This window comes from Felis catus, chromosome C1, assembly GCF_018350175.1.
Source record: "Felis catus isolate Fca126 chromosome C1, F.catus_Fca126_mat1.0, whole genome shotgun sequence".
NCBI classification, from domain to species: Eukaryota; Metazoa; Chordata; class Mammalia; order Carnivora; family Felidae; genus Felis; species Felis catus.
The window spans coordinates 85,955,360-85,981,659 of record NC_058375.1 but is presented as its reverse complement, the minus strand read 5'-3'; the positions used below and the strand labels follow the sequence as shown (position 1 = coordinate 85,981,659).

The 26,300-nt window shown below is 39.5% G+C and overlaps 1 pseudogene; it reads left to right on the top strand.

Annotated features, from left to right (window-relative positions):
- Positions 1-3,626: 3,626 nt before the first annotated feature.
- On the top strand, positions 3,627-25,225 carry LOC101090376 (annotated as a pseudogene).
- The last annotated feature ends 1,075 nt before the right edge of the window (positions 25,226-26,300 follow it).

The window sequence follows — 26,300 nt, the reverse complement described above, 5'->3', positions numbered from 1 at the left end:
ACAAGAGTCACACAATTATTTTAAACAATGATAAAGAGAGCTGAAAATAAATAGAGAAAAGACAAATATAAATCAAAAGAAAATCAGGATAGAAATTTTAACATCAAAACACATTTTGAAAAATATTGTAGGAGTTGAGGAGGGATGTTCTATAATGCTGAGAAAACGAACAATAATTCAAGAAGTCCCAATCAGTAGTTGGAAATAGTAGTTGGAAATAACACACTCCTCTCAGAAAGTGATACATGAAGCAGAAAATTCCTGATAATTAAAATTAACTTTCTATGATGAAAAGAGCCTGGGATTTGATATCAATTCCAACTGATATCATCTCTGTTGGGTTCTAGTTTTTAATCTCTATTTACTGGCTTTACTCCTTTCAGCAAGTGGCTTACCTTTGAATGTCAGCACCTTCCTCTCGACAATAGGACAACACCTAGCCAACCTGCTGCGTGCCCTTAAATCTGCTTCCCTGATCCTCAATTCCCAATTTCTGAAGTAGAGATGTAAAAGTACCTACTTTGCCAAACTCACCAAGTTAGTAAACCCAAATTAAAAAAAAAAAAAGTATGTAAAGCATTTGGCAAACTGTAATGTTCTATATGCTATGATCATTGTTTTTCTTATCCTTATAGCAGCAATTTGCTCACCATGTAGCTGTACTGTTTTAAAAATTAGAACATGCCAACGAAATAATATTGTCATGTATGCACACTGAACACACATATGTTCCCATTATTTTTCACCACCCAAAGAGTTAGGTATGGATACCTCTACTGTAGAAACAATGGCACTGTAATTCAGAGGAGCCATGAACTAGACAAGGGTCATCCAGTTAAAAAAGTATAGAGGCTATGGTTGAACTCATATCTTCCAGACACCAATGTTAAAAAACAACACTATATTTACAAAGAAAGATATACATAAAAAAAACATTCACTATTCTAACCAAATAGTGAAAAGCACTCTCAAGTGAGTTAAAACCAGAATAGGAAATGGTCCCTCAATCGTTGAAGAGGTGTGGAGGGCATAAGGAAGTAATTAGAGAAGCAGCCAGCTTTCATTGTACCTCTGAGCGTGAGAGAAACTGTGGAGTCATAAATGCAGTGATGGCATCCAGCTCTCTGAGTCCTCTGACAAGGGCAGCCAGGACCGGCACAGAAAGCCCTTATACCGTCAACTTTTCCACACGGTGCTCTATTTCAGAAGAAATGTATGGGATGTTTTCCTCTCCTATACACAGGGTTTCCTCAGAAAGCAGAGAATGGAACCAGATGCTCAGACAAAGGAATGGTCTTTCTGAGCAAAGGTGGAACCAGCTGAATCACCCAGACTCTATTCTTTCCTGGTTTATCAAGAGCCTCCAGGAATCTTCTCCCTTTCTAGGCAGGAAAGAACAATCTGTGTGCAGCGGAAACAAGAAGATAAGAGTCTGGGTGTTGGAATTGCTCGGAAGATGCCCAAGGCACTTGCCAAGTGTCTTTTCTTGGTGTTTGTGAAAGGCAAAACTTAATTAAAATCGGGAGCCACATGAGTTCTTTCCCCTTCCCCCCAGCCCCATTCCATAGTTCAGAATCTTGCTGAGAAGTCCCTACCTCCCCTTCCCCCTACTGGCCAGCTTTCTCCTGTTTCCTCGTTGCTCTGGCTACCGATCTGTTTTCCATTGTTTACACCTCAGAGTAAAAAATAAAAGCTTTTGTTCTGGGATGCTTGTTTTTCAAGCTTCATCTCTAACAGTTTACTGAGAAATTCATTCACCTCATCAAGGCATCTGTGGAGAGAAAAAGGAGCAGATGTGGGCTGAAAAAGCTAAGGGTCCTCACTGGCCTATGAAATCTCAGAGCTGAGGGCAATTGACTTTCACTCCCAGGACTGCAGGGCAAGAGAGTGGACAATTGCCTTCTCACTTGCCAACTTGTGTACCATTTACTAGCTGAGGATTTTGAGAAAGGAAATTTTGTGGCTACCTGTCAGTGAAGGAAAAAAAATCCCTTTCGGCGTTAGTTGGGCCATTTATTTTACCAGCCACAAAGAGGAAATTTAAATCTTTTCCCACTGAAGGCTTCAGCTCTGCTATTGTTTAGACCAGGAGTAATTAAACCAGAATTAGGGGAAAAACAAACACTAACTGTGAGATTTTATAATTAAATAACACCTTTCAATCTCAGACCTTTTAGCAGAAGGGAAGACTTGAGAATAAAAAAAGGTCTTAGCTTTTTTACCTCTAACCATACAAGTAAAAAGTTATCCACATTATGGATTTCTCAAAAACAGAAAGTGCAGTGGAAGTAGGATGGAAGTAAGGGGATATTAAATTCATTTTATCCACTGCAGTGCAGTGGCCTTGATCACAAAGACTGTGTGCTGTTCGCCATTGTATACTGTGTTGGGTCTGTAGAGGACCATGGACAGCACAAAGGTTTTAACCTGTTTGTTCACTACAGTCTCCTGGTAGTGACGGGGAGCTCTGTGTTGAGGATCCCAAGCCTTCAAGGAAAGGAGTGCTGTGATCCAGTTGTGCTGTTTTTCAAGGGTATGAGTTGGGGGAAGAGAGAGTACACATACCCATATGGGTTTCCCATTCCCTTGGTACAAATGTTCAGGAAATGGTGACTGAATGAATTTGCCTATGGTAGGAAAAGAGGTGAAGGAAATTTTGCCAATGTAAGAATTTATTCTGTGAGGTCCAGAGAAATTCTCTGTAGAAATAAAGAACCACTCGGGGGCCGGGATTCCTGTTTCTAATTGTGTATATAAGGAGCTTGGAAGTTGCCACTCTATCCCAACAACAAGTTGAAAGCCAAACGGACTGAGAAATCAACAACTCTTTTTGGACCCATAAAAGAGAGGAGAACATAGAGCTGACTGTACCCTCCAAGATTGGAAGGACAGACCATCAAACACAGGGAGTCCTGGCTTACCAGATCAAACTCACCAGTGGAAACCACTGTGGGAACCAGGACCAGGGTGGGAAAACCAGAATTACAAGTGACAAATTGCTGGAGGTTCAGTGTTAAAAACTCCAGAGAGACCCAACTGTGGGGGCCTCCCACAATGCTGTAAAACTTACCTCCAGGAGCTCGGTCAGGTTCTGATAGTAAAAATTCCCTTCTGCTTCAGGCAGAGGAGGTGGGTGAGAAAAGGAACAATTTTGAAATATGCCAGAGTACTTTGTTCTTAACAAGCCTTGCATTCAGGGCAAACTAGTTAACCAAAGCCTAACCTGCTGGGGTATTATCAGAGGCTAACTGACCTGAAAAAAGGTAATATCTAACTCCAGCTGGCTCTAGCCTCGCATGCAGATGAAGGCAAATACTCAATCTCAGCCCACTCTACTCATCTTGTCCCACCTAAAGGGGGGGGAGGATAAAAAAACTGAGGGTCATTTGTGAAGTTCACAGTCCTGAGGCACAGGATTACTGAAAGACTGAGGCCTGGTCATAGGACGACTCCCCTCCCCCCTGCACCTCACCACCACATTACTAAAGGCCAATTTGCAGATGTTCCTTTTACCTGGTATTTCATGTCTGGTGATCAAGGAAAAGAAACTCCAAGGCATACCCGAAGTCAAAATCACAATTTGAAGAGACAGAGCAAGCTTCCAGATCAGATTCAGATATGCAGGGATGTTGGAATTAACAGACCAGAAATTTGAAACAACTATGAGTAACAGCCTAAAGGGTCTCACAGATAAAGTAGACAGCATGCAAAAACAGATGGACAATGTAAGTAGAGACATGGAAACCCTGAGAACCTTCCTTTCAATTTTATCGTGAACCTAAAACTACTATTTAAAAAATAGTTTTGTTTTTTTTTAATTTTTTTTTTAACGTTTATTTATTTTGGGGACAGAGAGAGACAGAGCATGAACGGGGGAGGGGCAGAGAGAGAGGGAGACACAGAGTCGGAAACAGGCTCCAGGCTCTGAGCCATCAGCCCAGAGCCCGATGCGGGGCTCGAACTCCCGGACCGCGAGATCGTGACCTGGCTGAAGTCGGACGCTTAACCGACTGCACCACTCAGGCGCCCCAATAGTTTTTTTTTTTTTAAAGACGAACCATTTGTCCATGCTATCTGCGTCTGACCACTTCCACCAAAAGAGAGAGAGAGAGAGAAAGAGAGAGAGAGAGAGAGAGAGAACAAACAAACAGAGCAGAAACCCTCAACTCAACCAGGAGAGTAAACATCTCTTTTCAGTAGTGGACCACAGGACTAGATCTATGTGTAAGCTGCATGGTTATTTGCTTAATAACAAAGGACTATGCCTAGAAGGCCAAAGCTAGTGGTAGAACCCAAAGTGAGCAAAGACCACACAGAGGCATTATTGTAGCTTTGGTGAGAAATCCTCAAGAAAGCCATAGTGTTATATGGACTGTTTAGTGGAATTAAACCCAGGCATCCCAAAACTACGTTAGTCATGGCATTCCCCTTCAATCCCAAGAGTTGCTGATCCAGGCCTGCTGGCCTGACACAGTTAATTAACACTAGCAATGGCACCAGGTGGTGAGGTACTTCAAAACTATTTTTTCAATACCTGTTTTGGCTACAAACTTCAAACCAACCACTCTGAGGTGAGATAAGTCCTTGGGTCACATTTTTAATGGCAAACAGACTTCCTGTGCAAGAATAGTCTTCCTCTGTTTTGCTCCAGTCACAAGGTAAACTCACTGTAAGACATTTAAGTTATTTCTCCTAACCAGAGAATGATTAATAGCACCCAAATGAAGAAGGGGATTCAGAAAGAGGAAAAGATAAATGGGCATTCCTCTGCCCCGAAGGACTCATTAGAACCCTTGTGTTTAGCCCACCAGACGAGCCTGTTCCCCATCCTCTGTACCCCACAGTCCCTGGGTCCAGTAGGGAGCAATCACCAACAATGTCCCTGTGCATAAGGCATGGAGTATCAGCTGCAAAATGCCCTCACTGTAACCAGAGCATGTGGCCTCCTTTAAAATGCTGCTATTACAGTAACTATTCTCATGCTGTCATGGGACCCTGATTAAATAGTGGAAAAACTATTCTACCTCTTAACTACCACCTGGATCTGGAGAGGGAGAGAAGGCAGAAAGGAACAGATAGTGAGGGGTGAGGGCCCTGTCAGGGAAGATTTCATAGGAAAGGATAACCCTTGAGCTGAGACTAGCAAGATGAGAATATTCTTCTAGAATAACTCTTCTTATGGAAGAAGGGACAGTCTGAGCAAAAAGGCTTAGAGATGAGAAACAGCTGGGCATATGTGATTCACATCGTCCACAATATCCTCATTCTCTGCCATGAACTCATGATTTGGAATGGTGACATCATCGCCTGCACCATTTAAGTGATCTTTCTCTCCTGCTGTCTTCCAAGTGGCTGGGGAGCCAGATCCATTCTAAGAACATCTACCCTAGGCGACGAGCAGCCTCAGAGCTTTAAAGCAAAGATAACATGACCAGAGTCGTGCTTCAGAAAGATCACTCCAGCAGCAGTGAGGAGGATAAATGGCAGAAGGAACATTTGAAATTAAATGTAATAGTCCAGAAATAGTAAGAAAAGTTGGTGGCCTGAACTCAGAGCCAGACTAAGACATGTGGAAAATCTGAGTAGGCTAATTACTTGCCTCTCCTACAAACTGATATTTTCTCGTATTTGCTCACCATTTGCTTAGAGGAGGGGCTTGGTGCTAATCGCCACTCAGTATATGCAAAGCCCTGCATATGCCAGTCACATAAGAACAAATGTTGTATGATTCCCCTTATACCTACAGTACCGAGAGCAGTCAAATCATGAGACAACAAGTAGAGCAGTGGGTGCCAGGGCTGTGGGGAGAAGGAATGGGAGTTGTTTTTTCTGGTGACAGAGTTTGGGGGAAGATGAAAAAGTTCTGGAGAAGGATAGTGGCGATGTTTGCACAACAGTATAAATATACTTAATGCTACAGACTGTACACTTAAAAATGGTTAAAAGAGCAAATTTTGTGATATATATAGATATATAGGTATATCTATATCTATACAAATCCCCACAATAAAAAATATTTAAAATTCTTCATGAAGATACTTAGCTCTGGATAAAAATATCAAATATCTAATGTTTACCTGGCATAAACCCTTCCAGGATGAGGTCACATATAGAGAGAAAACATCTCATTTTTTAACATATGTATTCTCTATTTTAATTGGATGACTAGACAATAGAATAATCTGTCTCCAAGTTGACCTTTAACTCTAGTGGAGACTGAATCCCACAGGTTTTGAGGTCTAGATAGAAAGCAACTGGGTATCGTGAAGGCTTTGCCTTATTCCCTGCAGGCCTGGAAATGTACCCCCAAACTCTTGGCAACATAATCCAGCACCAAAAAAAAAAAGTGGATCAGATTGTCAGTGGAACAAAAGCATGATAGCAAACCATGTGCACACAATATGACACTTCTTTTTCACATAAATATGTTATATATATATATATATATATATATATATATATACATACATATATATGTAAATCACTTAACAAATTAACAGTAATCTACTCTATACAATGTGATAAGAATTGGTTACTTTCTTCTGGATATTTGTCTTATTTTTCCAAGATCTATTTAATAAAGATTTATTATCTTCAAAATCTACTAGTCTAAAAAGGTAAATAGTTCTCAGCCTTCAAAGCCTGAGAGAGTTGGCTTTGTTAACTTTGAGAAAAAACTTCCAGAATGTACACCATAGTGGATCTGTGAGCTATACCTTTCCTCCAGAGATTTCTTCTTTCTCTCTAATTCAAGTACATTTGACACCTTCTCATCTGAGTTGGCTTAAATGTCAGCTGTAATTTAACACTTTTCAGAGGACCACAAGACAAATCTTTTGCCCAAGGAACATGCAACCATAAAAACCTCTTCAGTGATTCTAACCTTCCTAACAAATATTTCTGTCGCAAAGGGCACAGAGGAAGTGAAAGGATGTCCAAGTAAAACATGCAACAATGGCAAGACATACATTGGCGAAATTGCCTTTGTTTTGATTTTCTTATTTGCTTGTCCTTCTTCAGTCGTCCCTGCAGCTTCCTTTCTGACAGTTATTGGGCAAAAGGGAAGAGGAACCCAATGTTCATCTTCTAAGAAAAAAGTGTGATTAAGACCTTTTTTTTTTTCTTTTTTAGTGGAGCTAAGATTGAAGACTGCAAAAGCAGCGATGACAGTAGCAATGCAGAGCTTAGCTAGTGCTTCAGTACAGTCCTGCTTTCAGGGAGGCTTCAATGGGGCCAAATTTGTAAACCCTTAGGAAGGAGCTGGTACAGTGATTCATTCTCACTGCCCTTAGACTAAGAGAAAAATTATAAGTTCCACAGCACTTTTTGCTTTACACACTTTCACAAACATTAAGGTGCATGTAATTTGAATACCAAACTCCTTGTGTCTCTTCTCATATTTAGTCATACCTTTTTCTTGAAATGTTTTTTATATATGGGCGTTAGCTTATGTACTCCCAAGTGACTTAGTGTCTCAGAGTGTCAGAATCATGTTTTAGAACTTTTCTTAAATCATGAGCACAGTTAAATACTCTGCCAGGCCCATGGTAGTTACTTAATATATACATATTGGTTTTTTTTAATCAAAGCAATAGATGTACTTTTCAAACAATGACACAAATTTTCTAAATGTTTAAAGTACTTTTACAGAAACAACAACAGCACAGTCCCCTGTACACATTCCCTATCTCCCACCCTACCTTGACTTAGGCAACCACTTTGAATTCCTATAGCCCTTTCTACTGGTACCTTTTCCCATATTACTTTTCAATATGTGTAGTATTTTTTGATTTATCAGATTTGTATCTTCCTTTTTGGTGTTTGCTTTGGTAGAGGATTGAATGCCCTTCCACCACCAATGCTCAAACACTCAGTTCTCTCCTCATCCCAATAAAGTCACATGACAATTTGTGGTAAAAGAAATAATGAAAGAGTCATATTACATTGATGATGTGAACATTATTCACTGCTAAGCCAGAGTATATAAGAAGTTCATTTTTGTTTATCAACAACCTTCTGTTTTGCTATCTTTTTCATTTGCAAAGTTTTTTATGTGACTAATTACCCATCTAATCTCTCAAATGTCTATTTATTTTTTGAGAGCTCTTTTTTCTTTCTTTCCCCTAGAGTTCTTCCTTCTGGATTTGTGTATCCTCAGCACAGCATCATTCAGGGACTTCCTTCCTTGGTTGTTATTCCTTAGCTAGCTGTTTCCAAAGTCTTGTCATCCTCTTTCTTGTTTTACCCATCGCCAATAGCTTTCTATGATAGGATGCCTGGATTACATCTTTTGAGACTGTGTATGCATAAAAATTGTTTTTCCACACCGATACCTGAAAATGAACGAGCCAATGAATGGGAATATGAATAGCATGTGCAAGGGCCCAGAGTCAAGAAACCACAGCACATTTGTGAAGCTATTAAAGAGAAGAGTTTCTCTCTCTCTCTCTCTCTCTCTCTCTCTCTCTCTCTCTCTTCCCCTTTACACAGGCTTGCACCAACCAGATGAACAGTAAGAAACAGATTACAGCATTATTTCCATAAGGAGATAATTTCACATGAGAACAAAAGAAGTAACTTCAGCTTTGTATTAATTCACTGATTTATGAAAGCCAAGAATCATCCAGAAGAACAACAGAAGAGTCTTACCTATATAGTTGAACAGAGTTAGACATAGTACCATTGACGATTTTATATTCTTTTTTTTAATGTTTATTTATATTTGACAGAGAGAGACAGAGCATGAGTGGGGTAGGGGCAGAGAGAGAGGGAGACACAGAATTAAAGCAGGCTCCAGGCTCTGAGCTGTCAGCACAGAGCCCGACGCAGGGCTTGAACTCACAGACCACGAGATCATGACCTGAGCTGAAGTCAGACGCTCAACCGAGTGAGCCACACAGGTGCCCCGACGATTTTATATTCTAAACCAAAATTCTAACAGTAGCAAGATGTTATGAAGAAAGATGATTCAAAGAAACACTTCCTGCTGCTTTTTGACAATTTCTCCTACTTTCACATGAGATCATTACTGCTGTTTAGGCACATGGTGGTTCCCAAACTTGACCATTTATCAGAATTATCAAGGAGAGTTTTAACAAGTTCTAGTTCTCACCCTAGACCTACTGAAGGAGGAACCCACTTGGCTAGAGTTTGGGAATAAGAATATGGGGATAGGGGACAAGAAACAGAGATTATTGTGAAATGGACAATTAATGGAAGCCCCCTCTCTTCTGTGCTCTCAGAGTATCCAATTATTCTTCTATTCAGGGAGCAGATGCCTTGCATCTCACTATATCCCAAAGTCCAGAACTCTCTCTGGCTAAGGACACACACTCTATAAACTTAGAGGAAAGAATGGATGGTACTCATCACCTTAAACTATAGAGGTATCCCCCACTTTTTGAAAGTTCACATTATACTACTTTGCTTATACTGAAGACCTACATTAGTGCCTGTTTTCACTAACCAAAAGAAATCCTAAGAGGACTTTTGCTTTTATGAAAAAAAGGTGAAAAGGAAAAATAGCATGCAGGGGTTGGTTGGTTGGTCAGCAGTGAACCCTTATAGTGAGTGGCACCACCAAGCTCCTTCCCCGGGAACTACACTCAGCGTGTCAGCATCAAGCCATCAGAGCTTTGAAAGGTGTCTGTGAGCATTTGTGCTTTATCTCAATTCATTTTGTTCATCCGTTAGCAAGATGTGACCTACGGTATCAGAAAAGCCCAAGAGAAGTTATTTTGGAGTGTGAGAAAGCTCAAAAAATTTTCCATATAAACTAATGATAATTGCTTCTTTGAGCCATTTCAGCTCACCAAAAGTTCTATAGGAGCACTCTACTTTCAGATGGTGGAAGAAACCTGTAAATGCTGATAATATATCCGCCCCACAAACCCAACCACCCCTAACTAGCCTGAAAGATACTTGAGGGCCTGCTATCCATTATATCAGCATACCCAAATAAAATCCCAAAAGTGTAAACACATGAAACAATAAATACAACAAGGAAGTTACTAAAATGTAGAAGAAATATAGTGTGTAAATTTACTATCAATTTTAACCAGTTGCTTTCATTCTGATATCAAAGGCATAAGTCAAGGCATGCTATATTTTGTTGTTTTTTAAAGAATCTATAAGCAGAAACAAAATTTCAAGGTTGGAGATGAGGCCAAATGATGGGGAGAAAAAGAAAAAGCCAAAGTCCTCTGGGAGACACTGTTCCATGTACAGGCAGCATTGAATTGGACACAGCATTGAATTGGATTCCTACTGAAAAGAAATCTTGCAATGTTCTTAAAACACAACTGTTAATTAGCAGCATATAGTCTCTGTTGGGTTTTGGTATGAATAAATATTTATATGATGAGAACTATATCCGACTATTATTTGGAAGAGATAATAAATAGCTGACTAATACCATCTTTAGCAAGGACACTGAAAACTTCCTCATCCAGGAAGACGGTGCTTAACAGAGTAAGTTTAACCAATGAGGCGCTGGTGTTTTTCAAGGGTGTCAAATAATAGTAATAACAAAGTCGAAAACAATTTGTCCCAAAATTTAAAATTCAAAGGTCAAGGCTTTTGTGTCATCTAAATCTAACAAACTTGAAATGTTTTATCTTGTGCATCATGCTACACAAATATGTAAAAGCCCCCCACACACAATTTTTGCCGTGTCAGTCTCATATAAGGACAAACTTCATGGTAAGCGATTTTCCTTTCTTCCTTTGGGAAGAAATAGAAATTCTATCAAAATATCCTGTGGTTGGGGCGCCTGGGTGGCTCAGTCGGTTAAGAGTCCGACTTTGGCTCAGGTCATGATCTCATAGTTCCTGAGTTTGAGCCCTGCATAGAGCTCTGTGCTGACAGCTCAGAGCCTGGAGCCTGCTTCAGATTCTGTCTCCCTCTCTCTGCCCCTCCCCCACTCGTGCTCTGTCTCTCTCTCAAAAATAAGTAAACATTAAAAAAATTTTTAAAGAATATCCTGTGGTCATTTTTTTCCCTTTCAGTTTTTAAATCTTTTTCTGGTTATTAAAATAATGATCATTTTGGGGCGCCTGGGTGGCTCAGTCGGTTGAGCGTCCGACTTCAGCTCAGGTCACGATCTCGCGGTCCGTGAGTTCGAGCCCCGCGTCGGGCTCTGGGCTGATGGCTCAGAGCCTGGAGCCTGCTTCCGATTCTGTGTCTCCCTCTCTCTCTCTGCCCCTCCCCCATTCATGCTCTGTCTCTCTCTGTCTCAAAAATAAATAAATGCTAAAAAAAAATTAAAAAAAATAAAATAAAATAATGATAATTTTATTTATAAAGTACATGAAGCCTAAAGGAGCAGGAATAAAATCACTCATTAATATCTTAGAATATTTTATTATAATCATTTTTTCTGAGTTCTTATGTAACTGAAATATAGTATGTAAATTTAGAATCTTAACTTTTTTTCTACTTATTGTTCTTTGTGAATAATATTTTGACCTATTTCTGATTATTCACTTGTAATACATGCCTGGAAGAATAAATAGGGTATGACCACTGTAAGAATTTTAATATATACAGCCAAATTGCTTTTCAGATATTCTGAACCAATTTACCCACCAACATTTGATATGGGTGCCCATTTTATCTCATCTAAATAGCACTGGAGTTTTAAAAATTTATTCTGTGCTAATCTGAAAAAAAGAAATGCAGTGTCCTTTTTGTTTTAATTTGCATTTATTTGAGTTCTAGTAAGGTTGTTTATATGTACTGGCTAGAAACATTTTCCTTAGGTGGATAAAAGATTCATGTCCTTTGCTCCTTTACCTCCTGAGATTTCACTGCTTTTCATTATCATTTTATACGAATTCTTAATATAAACCTGCCTGTCATATTTCTTATAAATACCACATTTCCTTGATTCTCAGTTGCCTTTGATGGAAAGACACAACACTATTTTAATAGCAGCATTTAAGGAAAAAAATAACTAAACTTATAAAGATGTTGATTATAAGACATCTTGATTTCAGAGATGTTAAAATGTAGGGAATGTTAAAATATTAAGATGTGGAGAATGTTAGAATGTAGAGTTGGCTCAGAATCAATACAATATGAATTTATTGTCGGTCTGTAGAAATTGATCATAATATCTGATAAGCATTGCTGTGGCCAGAGTAACATGACCCAATATCTAAAAGTGTACATAGTTTGGAGAAATACATGGGTTTTATTTTTTAATATAATTTATTGTCAAGTTAGGTAACATACAGTGTGTACAGTGTGCTCTCAGTTTTGGGGGTAGATTCCTATGATTCATCACTTACATACAACACTCAGTGCTCATCCCAACAAGTGCCCTCCTCAACGCCCATCACCCATTTTCCCCTCTCCCCCATCCTCCCATCAACCCTCAGTTTGTTCTCTATATTTAAGAGTCTCTTATGGTTTGCCTCCCTCTCTGTTTGAAACTATTTTTTTCCCTTCACTTCCCCCGTAGTCTTCTGTTAAGTTTCTCAAGTTCCAGATCGAAGTGAAAACATGTGGTACCTGTCTTTCTCTGACTGACTTATTTCACTTAGCATAATACCCTCCAATTCCATCTACATTGTTGCAAATGGCAGGATTTCATTCTTTCTCATTGCTAAGTAGTATTCCATTTTATATATAAACCACATCTTTATCCATTCATCAGTTGATAGACATTTAGGCTCTTTCCATAATTTGACTATTGTTGAAAGTACTGCTATAAACATTGGGATACATGTGTCCCTATGCATCAGCACTCCTGTATCCCTTGGATAAATTCCTAGTAATGCAATTGCTGGGTTGTAGGGTAGTTTTATTTTTAATTTTTTGAGGAACCTCCACACTGTTTTCCAGAGCGGCTGCACCAGTTTGCATTCCCACCAGCAGTGCAAGAGGTTTCGCCTTTCTCCACATCCTCACCAGCATCTGTAGTTTCCTGAGTTGTTAATTTTAGCCACTCTGGTGTGAGATGGTATCTCAATATGGTTTTGATTTGGAAATACATGGATTTTAATATATGTCATTAAAATATTGAATCAGTGGTGGCTATCTGAACTTGAGTCATAAATTACTCTGAGCCATTTAGCTGATAAGTGCTGCTTGATGATGTAGAAATCGATGGGCAAGAACTCTGCTATGAGTGCTAATGTTGTGTGTTGAGTGCTATGTGTCAGGAACATTACATACATCTATCTATGGTTTACCTGTATATCTACATATATGCCTATCTACCTTCCTATGTATGTATATGTGTGCATGTGTGTGCATGACCACATCAGTGTGTGTCTAATGATCCATTAATGTGGTGTACTTAACATTCACAAAAGCTGCCATCCCAAGGCCACTTTTCTAGAACTCTTTCCATGTCCATTATCCATCAAGAATCATATAAAGTCCTAGAAAATGTGTTGGCCTTGAAATATAAGAGTTTATTGATGTGGAGTTAATATACATGCAAAACTTGGTATAATCTAAACAGGGTTTCTTACATTCAGTGCAATCCCAATCAAAATTGCACCAGCATTCTTCTCGAAACTAGAACAAGCAATCCTAAAATTCATATGGAACCACAAAAGGCCCCGAATAGCCAAAGTAATTTTGAAGAAGAAGACCAAAGCAGGAGACATCACAATCCCAGACTTTAGCCTCTACTACAAAGCTGTAATCATCAAGACAGCACGGTATTGGCACAAAAACAGACACATAGACCAATGGAATAGAATAGAAACCCCAGAACCAGACCCACAAACGTATGGCCAACTCATCTTTGACAAAGCAGGAAAGAACATCTAATGGAAAAACGACAGTCTCTTTAACAAATGGTGCTGGGAGAACTGGACAGCAACATGCAGAAGATTGAAACTAGACCACTTTCTCACACCATTCACAAAAATAAACTCAAAATGGATAAAGGACCTGAATATGAGACAGGAAACCATCAAAACCCTAGAGGACAAAGCAAGAAAAGACCTCTCTGACCTTAGCCGTAGCAATTTCTTCCTTGACACATCCCCAAAGGCAAGGGAATTAAAAGCAAAAGTGAATTACTGGGACCTTATGAAGATAAAAAGCTTCTGCACAGCAAAGGAAACAACCAACAAAACTAAAAGGCAACCAACGGAATGGGAAAAGATATTTGCAAACGACATATCGGACAAAGGGCTAGTACCCAAAATCTATAAAGAGCTCACCAAACTCCATACTCAAAAAACAAATAGCCCAGTGAAGAAATGGGCAGAAAACATGAATAGACACTTCTCTAAAGAAGGCATCCGGATGGCCAACAGGCACATGAAAAGATGCTCAACGTCACTCCTCATCAGGGAAATACAAATCAAAACCACACTCAGATATCACCTCACGCCAGTCAGAGTGGCCAAAAGGAACAAACCAGGAGACTATAGATGCTGGTGAGGATGTGGAGAAACGGGAACCCTCTTGCACTGTTGGTGGGAATGCAAATTGGTGCAGCCCCTCTGGAAAACAGTGTGGAGGTTCCTCAAGAAATTAAAAATAGACCTACCCTATGACCCAGCAATAGCACTGCTAGGAATTTACCCAAGGGATACAGGAGTGCTGATGCATAGGGGCAGTTGTACCCCAATGTTTATAGCAGCACTCTCAACAATAGTCAAATTATGGAAAGAGCCTAAATGTCCATCAACTGATGAATGGATAAAGAAATTGTGGTTTATATACACAATGGAATACTACGTGGCAATGAGAAAGAATGAAATATGGCCCTTTGTAGCAACGTGGATGGAACTGGAGAGTGTTATGCTAAGTGAAATAAGCCATACAGAGAAAGACAGATACCATATGTTTTCACTCTTAGGTGGATCCTAAGAAACTTAACAGAAACCCATGGGGGAGGGGAAGGAAAAAAAAAAAAAAGAGGTTAGAGTGGGAGAGAGCCAAAGCATAAGAGACTCTTAAAAACTGAGAACAAACTGAGGGTTGATGGGGGGGTGGGTGATGGGTATTGAGGAGGGCACCTTTTGGGATGAGCACTGGGTGTTGTATGGAAACCAATTCGACAATAAATTTCATATATTGAAAAAAAAGTGGTAGAAATAAGATACAAATTAGAAAAAAAAAAAAAAGAAATAAAACCCCTAATGTCCTTTTGGAGCAATGCTCTTGAGGAAATGAGAGAAGATGGATATAGTAGACACGAAGAATTGGCCTTAGATGGAAATATAGAGAGTTTCTTCCTTGTTTGAATTCATTAGCTAGTTGACTGAAATGACTATTTTAACCGAAAGTCTGCTTTAACTAAAAGACCATATTATACATATCAGGTTGTATTTATAGTGGTCATTTATTATGTTTTCCGGCTTTCCAGCATTTTTTGAAGCCCTCTGCTTCTTGGGGGGACTTTTGAGTGCTGCCTTCCCTGGTAAAAGTCAGACAATTCATTTTCCAGCTTTTCCTCCCAGCTAGGGTGTAATAAAATGATCTAGCTCCTCCAGTCAGACAAGTGATCACACAGAAGTGATCAACATAATGGTAAAGCTGGCATCAGCTGGGATTGCCATAATTAAATGGCTGCATGATTCCCACAGAATTTTGGCCTTGGAATGGCGGACAATGCTGGATGCAATAAAGTCGTGTTCCTGGTTCTCAGAAGACAGAGACACAAACTGGAGTATCTGAAGCTTGACGTTGGCAGGTTTTTGTTTTTTTTTAATCAGACTGATTTGTGGAGTAATTTAGGGTATTATTTCTGAAAGTTTAGGATTGAACCTCATTGTCTAGCTCTCCCCTGAGTCTGAGGGAATGCCTCATATTTTTAATAAAGTCCTTTTTCTCCTAAAAAAATAAAAAATAAAAATAAATTAAATTAAATAAACAGGTTTCTTTTATTGTATCAGAGGCCTGAATGTGGTACTATCATTATCCTTCCTTATGAGGGCAATTTGTAGCCCCACAATAACAGTAATTATGGTGGCCATGTATTGAGTGTATGTTCTGTGCTAATCACTGTGGTAGAATTTCGTGAAGAAAAAGGAGTTCAGGCAGAACCAACAGATTGGTTCTAACTTACTTATTCATTTCAATATTTATTGAGCACCTGTTATGTGCCAGGTGACAAACAAGAAATACAAGGTCACTGATCCCTTGGTACACCTCTTCTTTGACTTAGAATTGGGCTATGGCCCTATATATCCATTGTAAGTTGAGAATAGCATAAGGTGAAATGCATTCAATATCCCTATCCTACCGAACATCATAGCAATCTCAAACAAGCCCAGAACACTTACATTAGCCTACAGTTTGACAAAATCATCTCACACAGAGCCTATTTTCTAATAAACTGTTGACTATCTCAGGTAATTTACTGAAGACTGTACTGAAAGTGAAAAGCAGAATGGTTACATGGGGGTACAGAATGATTCTAAGGGGGTCGGCAACTTACCCTTAGGATCATGTGACTCTTCGGGAGCCTGCGGCAGCCCCTATACAGCATCACAAGAGAGTGTTACACAGCATATCCCTGGTCCCAGAAAAGATCAACAGTCAAAATTCCAACAGTTTCTACTTGAGTGCATATCACTTTAGGCACAATTACAAAGTCAAAAAATCATTAAGTCCAACCATAGTACGTCAGGGACCATCTGTATTCACATGTGGTGGGTTTGCCCTGAGAACAGATATAAATGAGTTAACAACTAAATAAGAAAATGTCAGAGCGTGAGAAGTGCCAAGAAGAAAAAGAAATACAGTCATGTGGGCCGTGGCTGCTGAGAGGACCTGTCTGCACAAGTGTGTCCTCTCTTGAGTCCCAGGCCTGCCAGCATATGTCACTGTATAACAAAGGTTTCTAAGACCAGCAGACTATGCTTTCAATTAATTGAAGTCTGTTGGGCTTGCATTAAAAGCAGTTTCAACTAGCTCACTTAGTTCTTTAAACAAAAGGCTCTTTGGGGCTATTTTTCCAGGGCAACCATCAACTAAGTACAAGACCTGGTCCTCCCTGTCCAGATGGGCAAACCCAATTCCTTGGAATCTCAAGGTTGCCAAAACTAAGCTCATTCCAGTCTACAGCCTTGTGGCCTTGCCTGGAACAATGAAAAAAATGCAATGCCCCCCCCCCCCCCCACTGGTCTAGGGATGCTTTTTATCCTTTACTCTGAGCCTAGGCATGGTGGGAGGGGGCAATAATGAGTCCTTTTGTTTTGTTCATATGTATGAATCTACATTTCCTGAGTAAAGGTCATCTACTTTTAGTTGGATTTTTAAAATTTGCCTTTAATTAGCCAGCATGACTCAGTCTCAGTCACCTCACCCTTATTCCGGCTCTGTTGGATTCTATCTTAATTTAAAATTTTGATACTTTATCATGCATTTTTGGCACTAGTTTTGATTTTTTTTGAAATATTTCATTAAAATATTATTTATAGTGATTTCTAAGTTTTTTGGCATTCTCACAAATTTTGCACCTGAGCTGAGTGCCCTGTTCCCCTCACACTATTCCTGATCTTGTCTTGGATAACTGTGTGGAGCAGAGCCTGCCTACTGACCACACTGGACTGAGAAAAACAGTTGTCGGTTGTGCTAAAGCCTTTGAGATGCAGGAGCATTTGTTGTACAGCTGAAATCATTTACCATAACTAACATACTTATTAATTGCTCCTGGATTAATTGCATTAGTAGATGTTTCTTTAGTTTATCCTTTGTTTAGTGAAGACTTCTATTTCTGTATTATCCAAATTATCTCTTGTGACTTTAGCTCATGAGACGTGCTGAAGATCAGATTCTATTATCATTTTGGAATCCATTAAAAAAATCTTATATCAATGATTCTGCTCAAAACTGTCTCCCAGTTCTGACTGCATCCATACAGAGGTTTTTAAAATTTATTTTATTTATTTTATTTTTATTTATTTTTTTTTAATTTATTATCAAGTTAGCTAACATACAGTGTAGTCTTGGCTTCAGGAGTAGATTCATTCCCATGATTCATCACTTACATTCAACACCCAGTGCTCATCCCAACAAGTGCCCTCCTCAATGCCCATCACCCATCTCCCCCACCCTCCCCCCCCCCCATTAACCCTCATTTTGTTCTCTGTATTTAAGAATGTCTTATGGTTTGCCTCCCTCTCTACTTGTAACTTATTTTTCCTTCCCTTCCCCTGTGGTCAGTCAGAGAAAGATATCATATGAGTTCATTCATATGTGGAAATTGAGAAACTTAACAGAAGACCATACACAGTTCTTAAGTGGGAATACAGCATAGTGGTTATATGCACAGGCTATGGAGTCAGATATTCTAGATCCGAACACCAGTTTGGTAGAATGCATAATCTTAGACTAGATGCTAACTTCTCTGAATCTCGATTTATTCATTTATAAAATGGGGCATATAATAGTGTTGTGTGAGGAATAAGTGAGAAAAGACTTAGCATATAGTTAGCACATGATAATTATTAGTAGTTATTATTTTCATTTTCTTTTGGGTTAAGCCCGTTTCTTGCCTCTTCCTCTCTGGTATTTGATAGAAATCTAAATTGAGAAGATACTTATCAATCAGTAGTACCTGATTCCTCTCAGCAGAATGATTAACATTAAACAGAAATTTGAACTGAAATTTAACAAATCCTACTATAAAGAAGTTCTCTGGCACTCCTATTGCTGGGAAGGCAGTGGTGCCCACAATTATCCTGGTACAAGCAGTACCATGGGAGACTTTGAGCCTGGCATATCCCAGAAGCTCAGGTACTAAGACTGGCTGTAGAATGGCTGGTTCCCACCCATAGCAGGAGCTGTTGGCAGGAGAGTCAGAAGTAAGCATGGAATCTGTGCCATTGGATTAAATTCAAAATATTCAATGGCAGTTGGAATTAAGATACCTTTGCCAAAAAGAAATCAAGAGAAACAATGGACACTGGAATTTTCTTTTGAAGACAATTTCCCACTGGGCATTTTTCCCCTCCCTTCTCGTTATCTGTAAATGTTTCAATTCACAGAAAAGAGTAGTAACAAAAAAAGAATATTACAAGACTTCCCAGCGTTTCAATGGTTATTGACAGAAGAAAAGATCCTGAGATCAGCTAAAAAAATTAAACTTTTTGTTTCAATTTACTGAAAATATTTGTTTCCTGGATTATGGACTCATAGATCTTAAAGCCAAGAAGGACCCTTGAAAACACTCAACCATTTCCTTTTTAATTTTCATATATATATATATATATATATATATATATATATTTTCTTTTTTTCTGCAAATGAAGAAACCAAGGCCTCAAAAGGAAGTAGAAACTAAGTCTCTGTCTCCTGGTCTAGGAATTACACATGATGATCCTTCACCTAGCTTATGTTGGTTAGTCTTTCTTAAGAGTTCTACAATCATACAAAAGTCCTGCAATGATTCATACTGTCCAAAGTCTTCATAGCAGGATGCAGATATCATGATAATATTTGTAAATTCCAATTTCTTCTCATATTTAAAGTATTTAAAATAGAAAGGATCAAGCAAGGGTTTTAAAATTGACACTAATGTCTATTTCAAAGGAACAAGTAGTACATGTTAGCTGCTTAAAGCTGGGCCCCCAGACACATATCTGCTCTTGTTATTCAAAGCCTTAAGCCCTCTCAGATAAGATTGGTGTTTTAGAAGAGTAGAGAAACTGAGAAGCGGCTATAGAGGGGCCAACGACCAAGAAAGTTGTCTTTGAAAGCACTTATGAGTCCCGAAGTAGCATAATACCCAGAGAAATTATGCTGTTGCACCTCTTTATGAATTAATTCAATGACTACATAAATGTACCAAATAAATGTACTAAATAAAATGCAGAGGAACTGGAGAATCAAAGGCCCTGCCCTAAAGCAAGGCAGACACGTAAGAATCCATAATGCAATCTGATAAGCATAGTAACTAGCTTGGATCTGAGGAGGCAGGCAGGGCAATGGGGACTGGTGACCTCAGTTTTGCAGGATGAGTAAGTGTAGGTGGACAAGATAGGAAGGGTGCTCCTGGCAGAGGAAACAATAAATTGAAAGCATTCATCAGAGATGGCAACTCGTAGCTAAATTTTGAAGGACGAGTGAGAAGAGTTAGACAAGATAGGAAAGTAATCCTGGCAGAGGAAACAGAGCAAATCTTGAAAGTTTGATTCCAGATTTGATTCGCTCCTGAAGGTCAGAGGCCATGCGTTGCTCGACTCTACAATTCGAACTCTAGCACAGAGTCTGGCACAATAGGGAATGCAGAGTGAGTGACTGTGGAGTAGATGAATGGATGCACGCAGGGAGCAGGTATCCTCATTTTTAGTCCTCAGAATTTGGCAGTATATCCCAAGTGGGGCCTGGGAATCTCTATACTTTTCTAAGCGCTCTTAAACTTCTGTTGTGAGGCATCCACCAGACCACTGTGACCATGGGTCACATCTGGCAGCAGCTGTCTGGTTACCCAAGACACACCAACTTGAAGAGGAAGGCACTGTTTTCTTAGCTTTGGGCTCTGCTGGGAAATGAAGTAAATCTTAATACAGAGATAAAAATCAGCTGCAGGATAAATCAAGCTGTTCCTTAATAAAAACATGGACTGGGAGTGTCGGCGGAGGGTAGTAAACATATTAAATTCCCCCTTACCGAGCAGACAGTCTTCCTTTGATGTTGCTTTTTAAATTAAGGATCATCTTATAGTATCTGGATAAAGTTATCCGTCCCTCTAGCTACACAGCTGACAGAATTTAAGAGCAAAGTGGCTAATGTTCCTCAGTCCGTGAAGCCTTCTCCTAGTTCTGGGGACTGAAGTTTGGAGCAACAAGCCCATGGCTGTAAGGTCACTGGGGCAAATCACTTCCACTACGTTGCTAGTGGTATTTTTTTCAAATAGAACAAAAGGATAGCATAATCAAGTAATATTGATAATTGTTGAACGTAGGTGATGAGTACATGGTCCATTATATCATTTTTTTACTTGTATATGTTTGAAATTTTCCATAACAAAATGTATCTTAAAAAAGACTCTTGGGGCGCCTGGGTGGCTCAGTCGGTGAGCGTCCAACTTCGGCTCAGGTCATGATCTTGCAGTCCGTCAGTTTGAGCCCCACATTGGGCCCTGTGCTGATAGCTCGGAGCCTGGAGCCTGCTTCGGATTCTGTGTCTTCCTCTCTCTCTGCCACTCCCCCACTCATGCTCTGTCTCTCTCACTCTCAAAAATGAATAAATGTTAAAAAAAAAAAAAAAAAAGACTCCACTCCTCCCCATGGTCTATATCCCATTAGGCCTCAAATTTCACTCTCCAGAGTTAGACATAAGATGATTTCTTCTGTTATCTTCATTTTCTGACCATTTATAAGCACATGTCTGCATACACATTGCCTATTTTTAATAGTATCTTAGAATGCTATTATTCTAAGCCTTTATTTTTTTTTTTCACTTCTTAACATATTGAGGAACTCTTTCCTAGCAGAACATTAACTCTACTTCATTCTTTAACTTTTAAAAAATGTTTATTTATTTTTGAGAGAGAAAGAGAGAGTGCAAGTAAGGGAGGGGCAGAGAGACAGGGAGACACAGAATCCAAAGCAGGCTCCAGGCTCTGAGCTGTCAGCACAGAGCCCGACACGGGGCTCGAACTCACAAACTGTGAGATCGTGACACGAGCCAAAGTGGGATGCTTAACTGACTAAGCCACCTAGGTACCTCTCTATCTCATTCTTTTAATGGCTATACAGTATTCCACTAGAAGTAGATGTCAACACTTTATACATCCTATGGTATTCATGTTTTATATATCTTTGCAAATGTAACAGGTGAAAAGTATTTCATTAATTGTCAGTGAGGATCAACATTTTGTTCATATGTTTATTGGTCATTCATATTTCTTTCTCTATGAAGTGTTCATTCAAGTCTTTTCTCTTTTAGAGATTTTCCTTTGCATTTTTTCTTATTTGTAATTTCACTAATAAGGCAATTTTTCTTCTATCTGATGTATGCTACAGACATTTGGGGGCACAATATAATGATACAGTCAAGAGTAAACCTCTGGATCCAGATGACTGGGTTGCAAGAATGCTTATCACTCTTGACAGACAATATTGGCCAGCTTGCTCCAAATGGCCATCCACTGAAGTATACTATTGGTACAAAGTGTACCCTAATTCCAGATTTACTCCTTGGATGCTCCCACTTCCTAAATCTCCGCACCTGATCAATCATCTGTTGTTCTATTATCTTCTAAATCCAGTTTTTTCCTGTATTGCAACTGTTACTACCTCTACTAAATTTACCTTAATTTCTGGCCTGGATTACTTTACGGGCCTTCCTGGTCCAGACTTGCCCTCTCCTCACTGAAGCCAGAGTAATTTTTCTTAAACTCTGACCTGATACTCTGTTTCCCCGGCTCAAAGTACTGTCAGTACAACCTGCTGCTCTAGAAACCATCCAAACTCTTAACCCAGCAATGAGAGCATACTGGATATCACTTGAATCTGATGCAGAGCTAATGCTTTAAGATCCAGGAGTTTTGTGTGCTTGTTGCTAAACTGCTGGTAGCTGAAAGCAGCCTCAATGGGAAGATTCATACTGTGAAAATCAGCCGATATCCACAGAGCTGGTTGACCAACACACCTCACCCAGCCAACCTCATCTCTTCTCACTCCCCAGCTGGAGCTCAGGGGAGCTTCAGAACTGAACTCCTGCCAACTGTCTCTCACTTCTGCGCCCTATACCTCCACTCCATCTGGAGGAAGTCTCCTCCTTCTACTGGCTCTCTTCTCCTCTTCCTTCAGGTCATACACAAGCACTCAACTCCTCAAGGACACCTTTCCTAATGTTCTGCCTTCATGTTGACTGATGTACCCCTTCTCAGAGGCATAAGTCTGTCTATATCTGTGACTACAGGTAATACGAGGCTTTGCTATTTGCCACACAATGTAAAAAGTTGAGATGCATGACCTCATTTAACCCTCAATTGCACAAGATGGTTCCTATTGTTAAAAAACAAAATTCAACCAAGTAAATGTAAAAATTTAATTGGCTTATTCAACAATTCATAAATCAGGCAGCATCCCATCTAGCAAACAAAAGGAAACTTCAAGGAGTTGCTGGAAATGGAAGGATTTTACAGGCAGAAAGGAGGTGAGACAAGGAATTTTAAAAGACTGCATTACTTCAGGTGAGCTTACCTTCCCTTTGGGGAAGACAGATTAACCTCATAGTGCTGATCAGGAAATCCCAGACTGGTCTAAAATCCCATTCCAGGGAAAGGATAAAACTGCAGTTAGGTTAGGTATTCACAAGTGTTGGTGGGGCTTAGCAAAAGTTGACTCCATTTGGGGGCGTGTCATTTCTTTTTAACACTATCTTAGATGAAGAAATTCAGGCTTAGCGCATTTCTGTAAACACCATGAGGTTAGAAGCTGCCTTGTACACACATGTACCACAGCACCTGATACTTAGTGGGTGTTCAACACAAGCAGTTATTGAATAATTCATTCTAAACCACTAAAATAACGTCCTGCCAAACTCTACATTATAACATTCAAAGAATTTTGTTCCAATGTCATATTAATGTTCATAAACTGTCTAGGAACTAACAAATAATGCTGACTGAAAATTTACCTCCTAATCTTCACAACTAGCTGCTGTAAGACTCCTTTCTTGGGAAGCAGCGAACAAGAGTGCACCTAAGTTGTTGTTAGTCAGACCCCAACCCCACATGCCTCCTGGGTTCCTATTCACCCATCAAGCCTCAGGCTGGAACTTCTACCCTAAAAGCACCGGCTTTCCGAGTTTCCACAAGATGCTTGTTTTCACTGCTTCATTTTTAAGTTGTCATTTTTCCATGACCACCACTGAGATTCATTTGACCTTTTGTCGTAGTTTCAAAACAGTGGCCAAGAAACTTGGTTTTGAAATTGAATCAGAGACAAGGGTTATTATGAACTCAAGTACTCTCACAGGCATTTGGTTGCACTGCGGACTGCTGGGGCACAGCTGTCAATAAAGTTTTATCCAACCAAAGTTGTCCCCCAAAGAAATGATATTCATTTGAGAATGAAACTCTTCCCAACTGACTTTACCTCTTGGATTTCCAATCATGACTCATGTCCATAGCACCCTAGTGGGACCTGCCTATCAGTGCTTTCTGTTGTTCCACTAGGTATTGATTCCTTAAATGATTCAAAACACCTAAATGGGAAGAGAGCTTCTCCTTGAAATGGAACCATGTGCTTCCTGCAGACATAAACACAGTTTGTTTGAACATTAAGAAAAATCAACCAAATCAAGGTAAAGGATTTTTTTAAGCTGATTGAAAATTGGTTCTTTCTTTTAATGATGTCTAATACTTTTACTGATTACTCCTGAAGATTAACTAGAATCAGAGAAGCAATAGTGGGAGACCACTCTACTTGAGGAAAACTGAGGTAAAACCATTTTATAAAAAGGGATTACTCTCCTTCTTCCATAATCTCCCTTGGCAATGCATTTGTGACATAGCAAGGCTGACTGAAATTAGCTTTGTTATAAGAATCTCTTAAAGGAGTCTATTTACCTGGTTCAGGTTCCTACTCTTCACCATATTTAAAGAGGATTCTTTAAACACAAGATAAGAAGAAATGGCAAAAATATTTGTTAAAAATAACTGAACCTCTCTTCTCAGGTGGTCGCCCCAGATGGTGGAAGGGCATTCTTGGGCCACCTGGTGGCCATTGTGACCAAACTGGTGCTGCTAGGCAGGAAGGTCATAGTTGTGTGCTGTGAGGGCATCATCATTTCTGGCGATTCCTACAGAAACAAGTTGAAGTACTTGGCTTTCCTCTGCAAGCAGATGAACACCAGCCCATCCCATGGCCCCTACACCTTCAGGGGCCCAGCCACATCTTTGGGAGGATGGTCTGAGGCATGCTGCCCCACAAGACCAAGGGAGGTTAGTCTGCCCTGGACTGCCTCAAGGTGTGTGTTGGGATCCCACCACCCTATGACAAGAAAAAGTGGATGGTGGTTCCTGCCCTAAAGGTTGTGCATCTGAAGCCTACACAATAGTTTGCTTACTTGGGGCACCTGGCTCATGAGGTTGGCTGGATATACAAGGCAGTAACAGTCACCCTAGAGGAGAAGAAGGAGAAAGCCAAGATCCATTACCAGAAGACAAAGCAGCTCATGAGGCTATGGAAACAGGCCAAAAAGAATGTGGAGAAGAAAATCAACAAATACACAGAGGCCCTTAAAATTCACGAACTCCTGGTCTGAGTCTAATAAAATCGAACGCACATTCTGTACTGTGTATCATATGCATGATAAATAGCTTATATCATTAGTATTGATGCCCAGTGTGTATTGAAAAGTTATTTTGATTAAAATTTCCTATTATCCTTACTTTTCTAAAATTGTGGGCCACAAAAGTATTCTCAGGGAATTATTGGATCCAGCCATCACTGTATCACCAATGAAGAGCTAGTGTCTTGAGGATAAGCACAAATTTTGGATCTCTGAATATAAACTTCTGAAAAGGCTCCCTTTTCATTTTTTATAAATGGGGGGTATATTATACATACAGTAAAGTGTTTAAATCTTAAGTACAGCCCAATTACTTTTTACATGTGTGTGCACCCATGGAACTACCACACCGATAAGACATAAAACATTTCTAAGCTTCCAGAGTCTTTCTGGTGTGCACTTCCAGTCAATATCCTCCAAAGATAGCCACTATTCTTCTGTCGTCAAAAGTTAGGATTTTTTTTTCCTTTTTTAAAATTTAAACTTTAGTTAACATACAGTGCGATATTGGTTTCAGGAGTAGAATTCAGTGATTCATCACTTAACAACATCCAGTGTTTATCACAGCAAGTGCCCTCCGTAGTACCCTTCTCCCACCCACCTCTGTCCATCAACCCATAGTTTGTTCTCTATCATTAACAGTCTCTTATGTTTTGTTTCCCTCTCTTCTCTTCCTCCTCCCGTCCCTTATGTCCATCTGTTTTGTTTCTTAAATTCCACATATGAGTGAAATCATATATTTGTCTTTCTCTGATTGACTTATTTCACTTAGCATAATACATTCTAGCTCCATCCATGTCATTGCAAATGGCAATATTTCATTCTTTTTGAAAACTGAGTAATATTCCATTGTACTCATATACCACATTCTTTATCCATTCATCATTCTATGGACATTTGGGTTCTCTCCATAGTTTGGTTATTGTTCATAATGCTGCTATAAACATTGGGGTGCATGTACCCCTTTGAATATGTATTTTTGTAACCTTTGTGTAAATACCTAATAGTGCAATTGCTGGATCATGGGGTAGCTCTATTTTTAGTTTCTTTCTTTTTTTTTTTTTTTAACCTTT